Here is a 12246-nt window from a genome sequence, read left to right as displayed (position 1 = left end):
CGCACTACCTGGGATTCGACCTGGGGAGGCCATGGGGGCAAGACAGGGTGTGTGTGTGTGTGTGTGTGTGTGTGTGTACACATTCTGTATATTATATGGTTAATATTTATTGAGCATGAACCATGTGCCAAGGCCATATATATTATTTCATTTAATCCTCATAGTGACTATATGAAGTAGGAACTGAATAAACTATTATTGAACTCCTGGTTATAAATGAGGAAACAAAGCTACAAAAAGTAAAATAACTTGATCAAAGTCATGCAACTAGGAAGTGATAGAGTCAAAATTCAAAACCAAGCAACTTAAACCTAGCCTGCACTCTTAATTCTATTCTACTTCTTTTATATCAATATTGACTGTTATCACTATTATTTTATATACATTATTTGTCTCAATATTATTATCTCAATAAATTTTTTTAGGTCGTGCAATTATTCTCAGATCATCTTTGGTATGAGAGGGACTTTTTAGGGCTTTGTACGCAGATAGGCGAGGCCCTAAATGAGATTGTACAAAAACAGTGATGTCAGTGAGGCTGAAAATGTGGTGGGGCTGCTGTCTCCAAGGCAGGGAACTGTTGAACTGTTGAACACAGCTAAAAATTCTGTGCAGACTTTGGTCCAGTTCTTTCTTTCATTTTTTGTTTACATTTCCAGCAAGAAACCTAGACTCCATGTTTTCATGAGTCTGCCTCCTTCTACCATTTGAAAGTGATTAGATTTGTGTATCTCAGTCATTCTCAAATTTTTGTGTGCCAAAACCACCTGGATACTTATTAAAAGAGACTGGTAGGCCCCTCCTCCAGAATTTCCGATTCAGTAGGTCTGACTGAGGCCTGAGAATGAGCATTCCCAGCAAGTTTCCCAGTGGTGTTGAACCAGGGACCACACTTCTGGGAACCACTGGTATAGATCAAACAAGGGTACTTTAGCAGGAGGCTATTTCTTTTTTTTTTTTTTTTTTTCAACGTTTATTTATTTTTGGGACAGAGAGAGACAGAGCATGAACGGGGGAGGGGCAGAGAGAGAGGGAGACACAGAATCGGAAACAGGCTCCAGGCTCTGAGCCATCAGCCCAGAGCCCGACGCGGGGCTCGAACTCACGGACCGCGAGATCGTGACCTGGCTGAAGTCGGACGCCCAACCGACTGCGCCACCCAGGCGCCCCAGCAGGAGGCTATTTCTTTTAGACAAACCACGGATTTACTTAAATATATATTTGTGAGATCTAGGTAATGGGCTTTCAGTCCTGGATTAATATATTCTTTGACACCATTCTCTAATTTAAGAGATGATTTGAACTCACCTCTCAGTTTTACGTTGGGCCCCAAATCACCCTTATGATCCTGCATTCACTATTGGACTCTGCTTATAACTAATGTGTGAATCTACTAACTGTTAGCAAAGACGTACTAGATGCATGTTGAAGAAAATCAAATACTATTATACCCTCAAGAAGCTCATAGGAAGTAGGATTTAAATATTAATCAACAAATAAAATAAAATTGTACTGGGATAAGCATTAAGAGGGAGGAGGCCGTGTGTTGTGTGTCCTTAAGTCAGGGTCATTAGCATTCTCTGAGGTGACACTTCAAGCTGAAGGATCAGAAAACCCCACTAACTTCACTCAAAGACATTTCAGATGATGTTTATTTCCAATGGTAAGTAACATTAAACACAAAATAATTTTAACAAGAGGAGAAATGTTCCAAAAGCCCAGGAAGGCCCCTATGGATTGTTGAATGGACTAGAATGTGTGGTTATTTTAGTAAACTACAAATCCCCTGGTGCTTCTGTACCTCAAACCACCAAATCAAGGTTTAAAACATACACATGAATCTAGGGGCACCTGGGTGGCTCAGTTGGTTGAGTGTCCGACTTCTGCTCAGGTCATGATCTCCCAGTTCATGAATTCGAGCCCAGCATTAGGCTCTGTGCTGACAGAGAAGAGACTGCCTGGAACTCTCTCTCCCTCTTCCTCTCTCCCCCCTTGCACTCTCTCTCTCTCTCTCAAAATAAATGAATAAACATTAAAATTTTTTTAATGTTTATTCATTTTTGAGAGAAAGAGAGAGAGAGAGAGAGACAGCATGAGTGGAGGAGGGGCAGAGAGAGAAGGAGACACAGAATCGGAAGCAGGCTCCAGGCTCTGAGCTGTCAGCACAGAGCCCAGCATGGGGCTCGAACTCATGAACAATGAGATCACGACTTGAGCTGAAGTCGGATGCTCAACCGATGGAGCCACGCAGGCAGCCCAACATGAAAAAAAATTTTTTTTTAATAAAATAAAACATCACATGAATCTAGTAAGACTTGATCAGGGTTTATTTGTCACTTCTCCAGGGGATCCACTTGTATGAGGGAAAATATCTAGACTGGGGAAAATGCTCATGCTCTCAGGTCTTTTGGAAGAGTTTATTAGTGCAAATGGTTCTCAGCACTTTCCTTCTCCACAGAGGGAATACAGAAAATAAAAAGCTGAAATACTTTTGACTCACATGAGCCAAACTGGTGTGATCCGCTGAAGCAGTCCAGCTCTGTTCAAAGTGCCAATGAATACATTGAACATTTTCTCAAGAAAATAATCTTCTCTCCCCAAGGCTTATTAAAGAAAACTAAGCATGATCCCTAGGGTGTGGGAGTGAAACACAGTCCTTAAATTTTTATTCCCCTTGTCTTCTCTTCCTAGGTAGAAACTGAGAAGAATCTGAAGAGTTGAGTTACAGCAATTCACGTGGCAGCAGGTTGGAAGAGGAAAGAGTCCTAGAGGCATGAGTAATAACAGAGGGAAGGCCTGTTTGCTCAGCAGATCAGGTGACTTCCTCTGTGACCTAGCATTCCAGGTTGATTCCCTTGGTCAAATTCAGGTTAATCATATGGCATTTAGACTATGCAGGTTGTTTAGGAAAGACCTTTGATAATGACGTCACGGAGAGGTACAGCCTGGGAGCCAACTAAATGCCTCCTGCTGTCTCCAGATGTCGGAAGAATGTTTGCATTTGGCAATTTCTATAAAATAAACATACAACATCTAAAAATGCAAATATTTTTGAACCAGAATCTCATTTCTAAGAATGTATTTTAGATGAATGTGCAAATATTTTGTTGTGGTATTATTTGTATTGAAGCACAAAGATTAAAAAATCCTGAATGTCCTGTCAACAGAAGACAGGTTATATAAATTGTGCTATATTCTTACAAATTATAACTTTTAAAATATGAAACCCCTCTACAGATATATCTATTATGAAATGAGTTTACATGAAATATTGATAAGTAAAAAAAAACACAAGATTCAGGACAGTATATGTAGCATGTTCTAACTTCTATAAAAAGAGCGGTTATCTATGTCTATTCATTCGTCTATATTCTAGTGTATTAGCAGTGATATTTTCCAGTGGTTGCCTCTGGGATGGAGGAGTGCAGGAATGAGGGTCTGGGATGAGTAGAAGAATTTAAGTGTCCTCAAATCCCATATGTATTATATGAACATTTTACTATGCCCATGTATGTTTCTTATACACTTAAAGAAGACTTTTTTGTTTTTGTTTTTTTGTTTGTTTCGGAAAAAGGATCTAAGTGTGTATATTCCCAGTCTACTCTAGCATGGGCCAGACTCTGAATTTTGCAAGGCAGAGGTTACACGAAATGTGGGGATAACCCTGTTGAATTAGTCCACTCAGGCCGCCATAACAAAATACCACAGACCGCATGGCTTAAACAACAGACATTTATTTCATCCTAGTTCTGGAGGCCAGAAGTCCAAATCAGGGTGTCAGCAGGTTTGGTTTCTGGTGAAATATCTCTCCTTGGGTTGCAGGCAGCCACCTTCTTGCTATCTGGTCATATGGTCTCCGTGCACGAGGAGACAGAGAGAGATATCTCTCATGTCTCTTTCTTTTCCTATAAGGACACCAGTCCAATGCATCATGGTCCCACCTTTTACATCCTCCCTTAACTATCCCCTTAAAGGCCCTATCTCCAAATACAGTCACATTGGACGCAAGGGCTTCAACATATGAATTTTGGAGGGACACAGTTCAGTCCAAAGCACATGGTAAGTGAACTTCAGAGTATCTACATATTTTTTTAATGTTTATTTATTTTTGAGATTGAGAGTTGGGGAGGGGCAGAGAGAGAGAGATGCATACAGAATCTGAAGCAGACTCCAGGCTCTGAGATGTCAGCACAAAGTCCGACACAGGGCTCGAACCCGTGAACTGTGAGATCATGACCTGAGCCAGAGTCAGACGCTTAACCGACTGAGCCACCCAGGCACCCCTACATATTTTTTAATCAGCCTCGCCTTTCACACTTCCCAAAGCCCTCATTTATGCTCCTGATAGCACCAAGAGAAACAGATGAGGAGGTAAGAACTGGAGCAAGAGATAGGGGAAAAGTAGGTCATTAACTCTGAAGCTGATATTGCTTGTGGCCTCCATGTTCTATCACCACCACATACCTCTCTCCCATCATCCTGGGTCTACAAAGAATCAACTGGGACATATGATCATAAAACACCTCTTATTTCACTGTTTCCAGAACATGCAAGATTATCTACAACAAATAAATTAAAGCAGTGTCTGGGAGTGCAAGCTGGTGCAGCCACTCTGGAAAACAGTATGGAGGTTCCTCAAAAAACTAAAAATAGAACTACCCTACGACCCAGCAATTGCACTACTAGGCATTTATCCAAGGGATAGAGGTGTGCTGTTTCAAAGGGGCACATGCACCCCCATGTTTATAGCAGCACTATCAACAATAGCCAAAGTATGGAAAGAGCCCAAATGCCCATCGATGGATGAATGGATAAAGAAGATGTGGTATATATATACACAATGGAGCATTACTCGGCAATCAAAAAGAATGAAATCTTGCCATTTGCAACTACGTGGATGGAACTGGAGGGTATTATGGTAAGTGAAATTAGTCAGAGGAAGACAAAAATCATATGACTTCACTCATATGAGGACTTTAAGAGACAAAACAGATGAACATAAGGGAAGGGAAACAAAAATAATATAAAAACAGGGCGGGGGACAAAACAGAAGAGACTCTTAAATATGGAGAACAAACTGAGGGTTACTGGAGAGGTTGTGAGAGGGGGGATGGGCTAAATGGGTAAGGGGCACTAAGGAATCTACTCCTGAAATCATTGTTGCACTATATGCTAACTAATTTGGATGTAAATTTTTAAAATAAAAAATAAAAAAATAAAGCAGTGTCCTGAAAGACTTCGTTGCTCATTTTTTTTTTTTTTTTGGAGTGAAATTTGTTTTCTTTTCTCCTCTTTGATGGGATTAGGTGAATTGTTAAGTATAAAATCTGAATGTAATGACTGAGGCCTTTGGCGTCTTCCATGTGAACGTTCTCAATTTTATCAGAGCAGTCTAGCCTGTGAGCCATATTGCATTGGAAGTGATCTTGTTCCATATGATAATATACAAAGGCTCTGGGGGGAAAATTTGATTGCCTAAGCAGGCCATGTTTCTGTTAATAGTGCTTTTTGAAGCGTGGTAAGGACACTCAGCATGCATAAGAAATACACGGAGGTGAAGGATGAGGAAACAGAGAGGTCAAAGGGAGAGTCAGAGGACACACAGTAATTCAGATGAGTGAGTTTAGCCCTTACAGTCCTTCAGTGGTTCACCACAGCTTTCCAAATGAAGTCTCAGCCTAGTCTAGGAGGGTTCTCATCTCTCTGTGAGCCTCGTCCCCCACATTCCAGCCTCACACTCTAAGCTCGGGCAATAAGGAGCTGGTCGCTGACATCTACTTGCTTCGCGCGGACTCCAGATTCTTCGCCTCTACTCAAGGTGTGTCCCCAGCCTGAGATTCTCTTTCTTCATGACTTTGCTTTGATAATTCTACCTCATCTTTTCGACATTCAGCAGAAGAGTCATCACCTTCGGGAAGCCTCTTTCAGATCTATAGGCTTAGTATCCCTCTTCTGGGCTCCCTCAGCTCTGAACCCTTACTTACAGGCATCTCTCTGTTTCTCTCTTTCTCTCAATTTCTCCTCTCTCTCTCTCATAACTTACTTTTGTCTCCTAACCAGTTGGCACAGTGCCTGGCACACAGGCATTTTAAAAAATACATTTGGAATTGAGCAGTTCAAATTTGATAATGTGTCTAACAAGTCTGATATCTGTTCACAGCAGCCAGAACTTTCTCCTCGTTAAACTGGCAGTTGGAGAAAACTGAACTTGGGACTAGAGGTGGACTCTGTACATACGATATTAGATATTATTCCTCACTCAGGGTTTAGTGCACAAAGGTGCCTGCCTGCTTGCCTGTCTGTTTGCTTTCTGGAAGCAAACTCCAAGGACCCCTTTGCAGTAGGAGCAGTAAGAATACAGTGGGAAAGCGAGAGGTCTTTACCCTGAGAGCTGGGTAAATGCTCACTCATTCATCCATTTATTGCCCCTTACCTTCAGGCAGGCCGAGTTCTACACGCAGGAAACAAGACACAGAGTCTGCTCTCCTGGAATTCACAATCTTGTTTGGCTGATAGATGTGTAAACACACTGCTCATTCTTCTCCTCAGGCATTTTAAGTTTACTGTTTTGATCTGAAGGCACAGGATAAGCAGTGATTTGTCTTCCTGCTGAAGCCAAGTGTCAGAGAAAATTAACTCTTAGCTAGCGGCTGAGCATAACCAGTGGCCTGACATCTAAGCCTGTATTGCCTTTAACCTTCATTGTTCTCTTCTCGAAATTGAGATTGCAGTATGTCCCTGAGGGTAGTAAATTTAAAATTTTACTACACTGAATTTTATGAAGAAAGTATGTTTTATCATAATTTTTGAAAACTTGGACATTTGCAAAACAGATTTGGAACCTGTCCCTGTAATTACTGTGTACTGTGATAAGCACATATTTAACACAGGAAACAGGGAAGAGGTAGACAGGTAGTAGAGGTCTTATGTGGAAAATAGCAAATAAAGCAAAGATTCCATTTTCAGCATGAAAAGAATTTCCTGTGTTTTGTCCAAAAAGATCAGACTCCTAACAAAACTTAGTAATGCAAATATTGGCTCCAAAAAAGGAGGCTTTTTCTCCCAGAGTATGTTTAGGGCTAGCTCTAAAATCTGGGGCACACCTTCTTTCAAGGAAAGCATTCTTAACTCTAAAGAATAAAAAATGTAACCCAACCTGACTATTCCAGTGGGCTCTGGTCCCTGGAAAGCTCCAAGATGCAGCTGGCAGGGAGGATGCGTGGGGAGGGTGGTGGTGAAATAGGCCAGTTGGCAGCCAGAGCTAAGCGTTGCAAAATCAAGGGGAAGAAACCTAGAGCAAACCTCCGGGTCCTTCCTCTGTTTAAAATGACTTCCCTCGACAATGGCCGACTTCAATGATATGCCCAACCTAAAGCACGCATATATGAGAGAATATTGCATTTAAATAAAGCACAGATAGAAGCATTACTTTGCACCCTACAAAAAATTGCTGTCTGACCTACTATATCATGAGAGCATAATGAAGATACTTTGTTTTGAATGGTGTTAACCAGGCAACTTGTGAATTTATAGCAAATTGAATGTTGAATTTGAGTTGTACAAATTTGGAAAATCTTAATGTGAATTGGGGAAGTTAGATTTCTTTCCCTGACAAATGGATTTTGTGTACGGCAGGCATTTTTCAGCATTTGCAACATGTTTAGTGTTTGAGAACTGGAACATTTGCATACTTTGTTAGAGAATAAGAAAGGGCAGCGATGACTTTGGTAAATTTCTACTTTTTATAATTAAATAAATCAGAGTTTTTTCTCCCTCTAGAACATCTTGTAAACTTGGATAGCACTGAGTTCAGTCTAATATAGTCTCCTGGCTTAGAAAAAAATTATCTGTGAATAGTCACTGCATTCAATAGTATCTAAAAGTTAGACTGATCTAATGAAATATAGTCCAGGTAATCAGACCCCGTGAACAATTCAAATAGTATATCTGGTTTTCTTTTTAAAAATTAATACTTCATAAAATGAGGTTTTATTCCTAAAACTGAATGGAGTCAACTTTCTGCCTTTTAATGAAGCTTAAAGTATATATGTTAGCCAAACCCCATATTTGCCCTGAAAATAATGTCAACAACTTACAGAAGGATATTTGTTGTAAATGAGATAATCTCTTTCAAACAACTTTTTCAGTTTGCATGTGGATCAGCTATTTTGACAAACTCCTTCTTGTTAATCTGACAACAAATTGATTCAAATAAATAACTGGCTTGATTGATATTTTTCATTGAGTTGGCTTAAAACATTTGACCACATTGACTTCTTGTTTTGTATTTAGTAGTCACAGCTAAAGAAGTTCACTAACCACACCAGCTATTTGTAAAGGGTCTGTGAAATATCAATACCTTTCTAGCTTCCACAAAGCACTTCTCATCAACCAGGAAATTGGTCAGTTTGACGGGCAAGTTTAGAACATTTCAGATGTTCATTCAGCTAGCACACCATGACTGATTTTCCTATTTTTCTCCCACTGATACAAAGAGAACAAATAACTCTTTACTGAGATATTCTTTTCCATCTTTAACACAATGTAGTCTACTTCCGGAAAGATGTTAATCCATGTTAAAATGAATTAACAGGGTAAAAGGGTGCATTCAGTATTCAAGTAGGCAGATATACTGTAGGATAGTACACAAATCCTGAGGATTAATTATACTTAAGAATTCAAAAAGTACTTATGAGCATAATAGGTGTAGAAGATAAAACACAATACCTGTAACATTAGTTTTGTTTCAATAGAGAGAGTTAAAATAAACATACTAATGGGATGAAAGCCACAGGCCAAAGCATAGTGAAAGGACACTTGATTTAAGGTATGACTTTGGGTAGGTTAACTTAAAGTATGATTTTGTTCTCTTACATTTTAAATTGGCCAATGATACCAAATTTAAATGGCTGCAAGATTTCAAAGCAAATGTATACATGAAAGAACTTTTGTAGTTGAGACCTACAAAAACTTTCTATCGCATAGGCTATATGTACATGTATCAGTCATACATATGCGTATGCATACATATCATATTATGTATAAATTTAAATGGAAATAGAATATGATGGGATTTCAGAAGCACTGGTAACTGGAGAATTTTTTTTTTTTAATTTTTTTTTTCAACGTTTATTTATTTTTTGGGACAGAGAGAGACAGAGCATGAACGGGGGAGGGGCAGAGAGAGAGGGAGACACAGAATCGGAAACAGGCTCCAGGCTCTGAGCCATCAGCCCAGAGCCTGACGCGGGGCTCGAACTCACGGACCGCGAGATCGTGACCTGGCTGAAGTCGGACGCCCAACCGACTGCGCCACCCAGGCGCCCCAGCGACTAGAATTTATAAGAGCAATGATTTATCTCCATTCCCCTCCCCCTCTTCCTCACGTGAATTGATGGTGAAATTCTTTTATTATTATAACTGTGTTGGGATAAAATTAGGAATGGAGGAGGGTTTATACATTTCCTCCCTTCTTCAGGACCCTAATAAAAATTCTATCATTTTCTTTAAAAAAAATTAATGTTTATTTTAGAGAGAGAGAGAGAGAGAGCGAGGGAGACTACAAGTAGGGGAGGGGCAGAGAGAGAGAGGGAGACACAGAACTCAAAGCAGGCTCAAGGCTCCAGGCTCCAGTTTCCAGGCTGTCAGAGCCCGATGCAGGGCTCGAACTCAGAGTGTGAGATCATGACCTGAGCTGAAGTCAGACGCTTAGCTGACTGAGCCACCCAGACGCCCCAAATTCTATCATTTTCAACCCAGTTTCCCTGTCTATGGAAAGATTTCTTCTTGATGGACTGGAGGCAAAATCCATCTACGTAGTAAATTATTGAGGAAGTAGAGAAAAACAGTGGGTACTTGGAAGGTGGACAGAGTGTCTGCTTCTGGAAAGGGGCTTAGGGACAGCTGCACTGGAGCAGCTGTGGGTGAGAAAAGAGCAAATAAGAGAAGAAAGGGAGTTTCAGTAAGTGTTGCTGTGGATAACGTGTTTGGATTTCTTTTAATGTCCTACAAGATATTTGAGTAAAAAATACGATTTATTTTTCGTTACTTTTGCTAACTGGACTGTGTTTCATAAACATAATACCAATACTGAGCCGCATGGCTCTGGATATTTTCACGATTCAAAGAATTTCATAGGTGTTTACCACATGCTGGGCCAGGATAGCCTCTGTGTATGCAAACCAACAAAATGGCCTCTCCTCTAAAGAGGTCAAAGGGTCTACAGTACATATGGGTGTATGTGCAATGCATGAAACAAAGTGTTTGGGTGCTAAGCCGTACCAGATAACAGGTTTTACACTAGATGCATATTCTTAAAATATGACAGCAAGGGGTGTCCAGGTGTCCTGGGGATGGTGGACACCAGGAAAATCATTACAACTCCAGAGATGTTTCCCGACTGATCTAGGGAGGTGGCAGTGGAGGAGGGTACAAGAGATAAGAGAGTGGTGAAGAATAGAACCATGTGCTATTTTTCTCCTGGAGACTTTGAGCTGCTAAAAATTTTCTGTGGATGTATTTAAAGTTCGATTCACAACGTAGATAAGCCAAGAAGGCTAGAGTGATTTCCTTATGATTTGGTTTTATTTGATTTGTTTTTGAGAGAGAATGTGTGAGCTGGGGAGAGGGGCAGAGGGAGAATCTCAAACAGGCTCCACACTCCACACTCAACATGGGGGGCCTGACACGGGGCTCAATCCCCCAACCCTGGGATTATGACCTGAGCCAAAATCAGGAGTTGGATGCTTAACTGACTGAGCCACCCAGGTGCCTTCTTATGATTTTAAAGATGACTCCAGCACAGGGAGAAAATCAGAAGATAGAGTCAGGTGATTGTCTTCCACAATATGTGGAAGGAGAAAAAACTAGAAGTACACTATTGCTAAATACTTATTACATGGTTACTAACTTCCTTCATAACTAAAACTTAAATGTTCATGCTTACAGTAGATGCTGTCATTTCACAATGAAATGTGCAGTGTGTCTAATATAGTTAACTGTGAGTATATGAGTAATCTAAGCGTTCTGTTTGACACGAGGCAGATGATGCATCATGACTAACTAGGGATACATTCCATCCCGGTAGTTTTTTTTTTTATTTTTAAAAATGTTTTTATTTATTTTTGAGACAGAGAGAGACAGAACATGAGCAGGGGAGGGGCAGAGAAAGGGGGAGACACAGAATCTGAAGCTGGCTCCAGGCTATGAGCTGTCAGCACAAAGCCCGACGTGGGGCTCGAACTCATAGAGTGTGAGATCATGACCCGAGCTGAAGTCGGACGCCCAACCAACTGAGCCACCGAGGCGCCCCCACCCTGGTAGTTTTAATACAGCAAAGCAAGGTGACAATAGGGAAGCAAGATGAAGCCAAATATACAATATATTTTTAAAAATTGTGTCTTCTGGGGCTCCTGGGTGGCTCAGTTGGTTGACAGTCTGACTCTTGATTTCAGCTGAGGTCACAATCTCACAGTCGTGAGATCGAGCCCTGCACTGGGCATGGAGCCTATGTGGGATTCGCTCTCTCCTCCCTCTGCCCCTCCTCTGCTTGCGCGCGTGCTCTCTCTCTCAAAAATGAATGAGTGAATTAATTAGCTAATTAAAAAAAAAAAAATTGTGACTTATATCGCATGTACTTTTTGTCATCTATGTAAGCATGAGAAAGGAAGTATGAGGTGGAATTTGAATCAGGCTTCTCTTTTCAAGATTGGTCATTAGCTTAAATAAGAGTGTTTCTGTGCTATGCATGTTTCATCCCTCAGTGAGGAGGAGGGAGATGTGGGAGAGGGACACAAATGACATTTCCTGAGTGTTTGTTTCGTGCCAGGTGGGGTGCTGGCCACTCCACCCGTGATGTCACTGGCTGGGAGTGGCAGGGTGGGCAGTGTGAAGAATGAACTCCAGGAGCAGGCTCACGGGCTGGGGTCCTGGTTCAGCTACCTACTCCTGTGACTTGGGGCAAATTATCTACTGTTCTTGGCAATTAACACTCACTGAGCTTTTACCCTGTACTAGAAAGTGTGTCAGGTGTTTTATTTATTTATTTTCCTTACAGCATCCTTATAATAAGGTATTGTTATTATCGTTTTGAAGACACTGAGGTAAAAAGAAGTTAAATGAGGGAGGATATAAAGAGTAAAAACATCTGGTTCTACAGTCACAGTGCCGGCGTTCACATCCTAGCCAGACCACTTATGAGCTGGGCTAGCTTAGGCAAATTATTTAACCTCTCTTGAGACTCGTATA

At 40.9% G+C, this 12246-nt stretch overlaps 1 long non-coding RNA gene across 1 annotated transcript; it reads right to left on the bottom strand.

Moving 5' to 3' along the window:
- Window positions 1-3718: 3718 nt before the first annotated feature.
- On the bottom strand, window positions 3719-7457 carry LOC123582977. The gene is made up of 2 exons (XR_006704679.1): window positions 6434-7457; window positions 3719-3905 (listed from the first exon to the last, which is right to left on the bottom strand). It is a non-coding gene; the product is annotated as an uncharacterized LOC123582977 (long non-coding RNA).
- Between the last annotated feature and the right edge of the window lie 4789 nt (window positions 7458-12246).

The sequence above is a fragment of the Leopardus geoffroyi genome, chromosome B1 (genome assembly GCF_018350155.1).
Source record: "Leopardus geoffroyi isolate Oge1 chromosome B1, O.geoffroyi_Oge1_pat1.0, whole genome shotgun sequence".
In the NCBI taxonomy this organism is placed as follows: Eukaryota; Metazoa; Chordata; class Mammalia; order Carnivora; family Felidae; genus Leopardus; species Leopardus geoffroyi.
The sequence above is the reverse complement of the archived record's forward strand: the minus strand, read 5'-3'. Positions and strand labels throughout refer to the sequence as shown.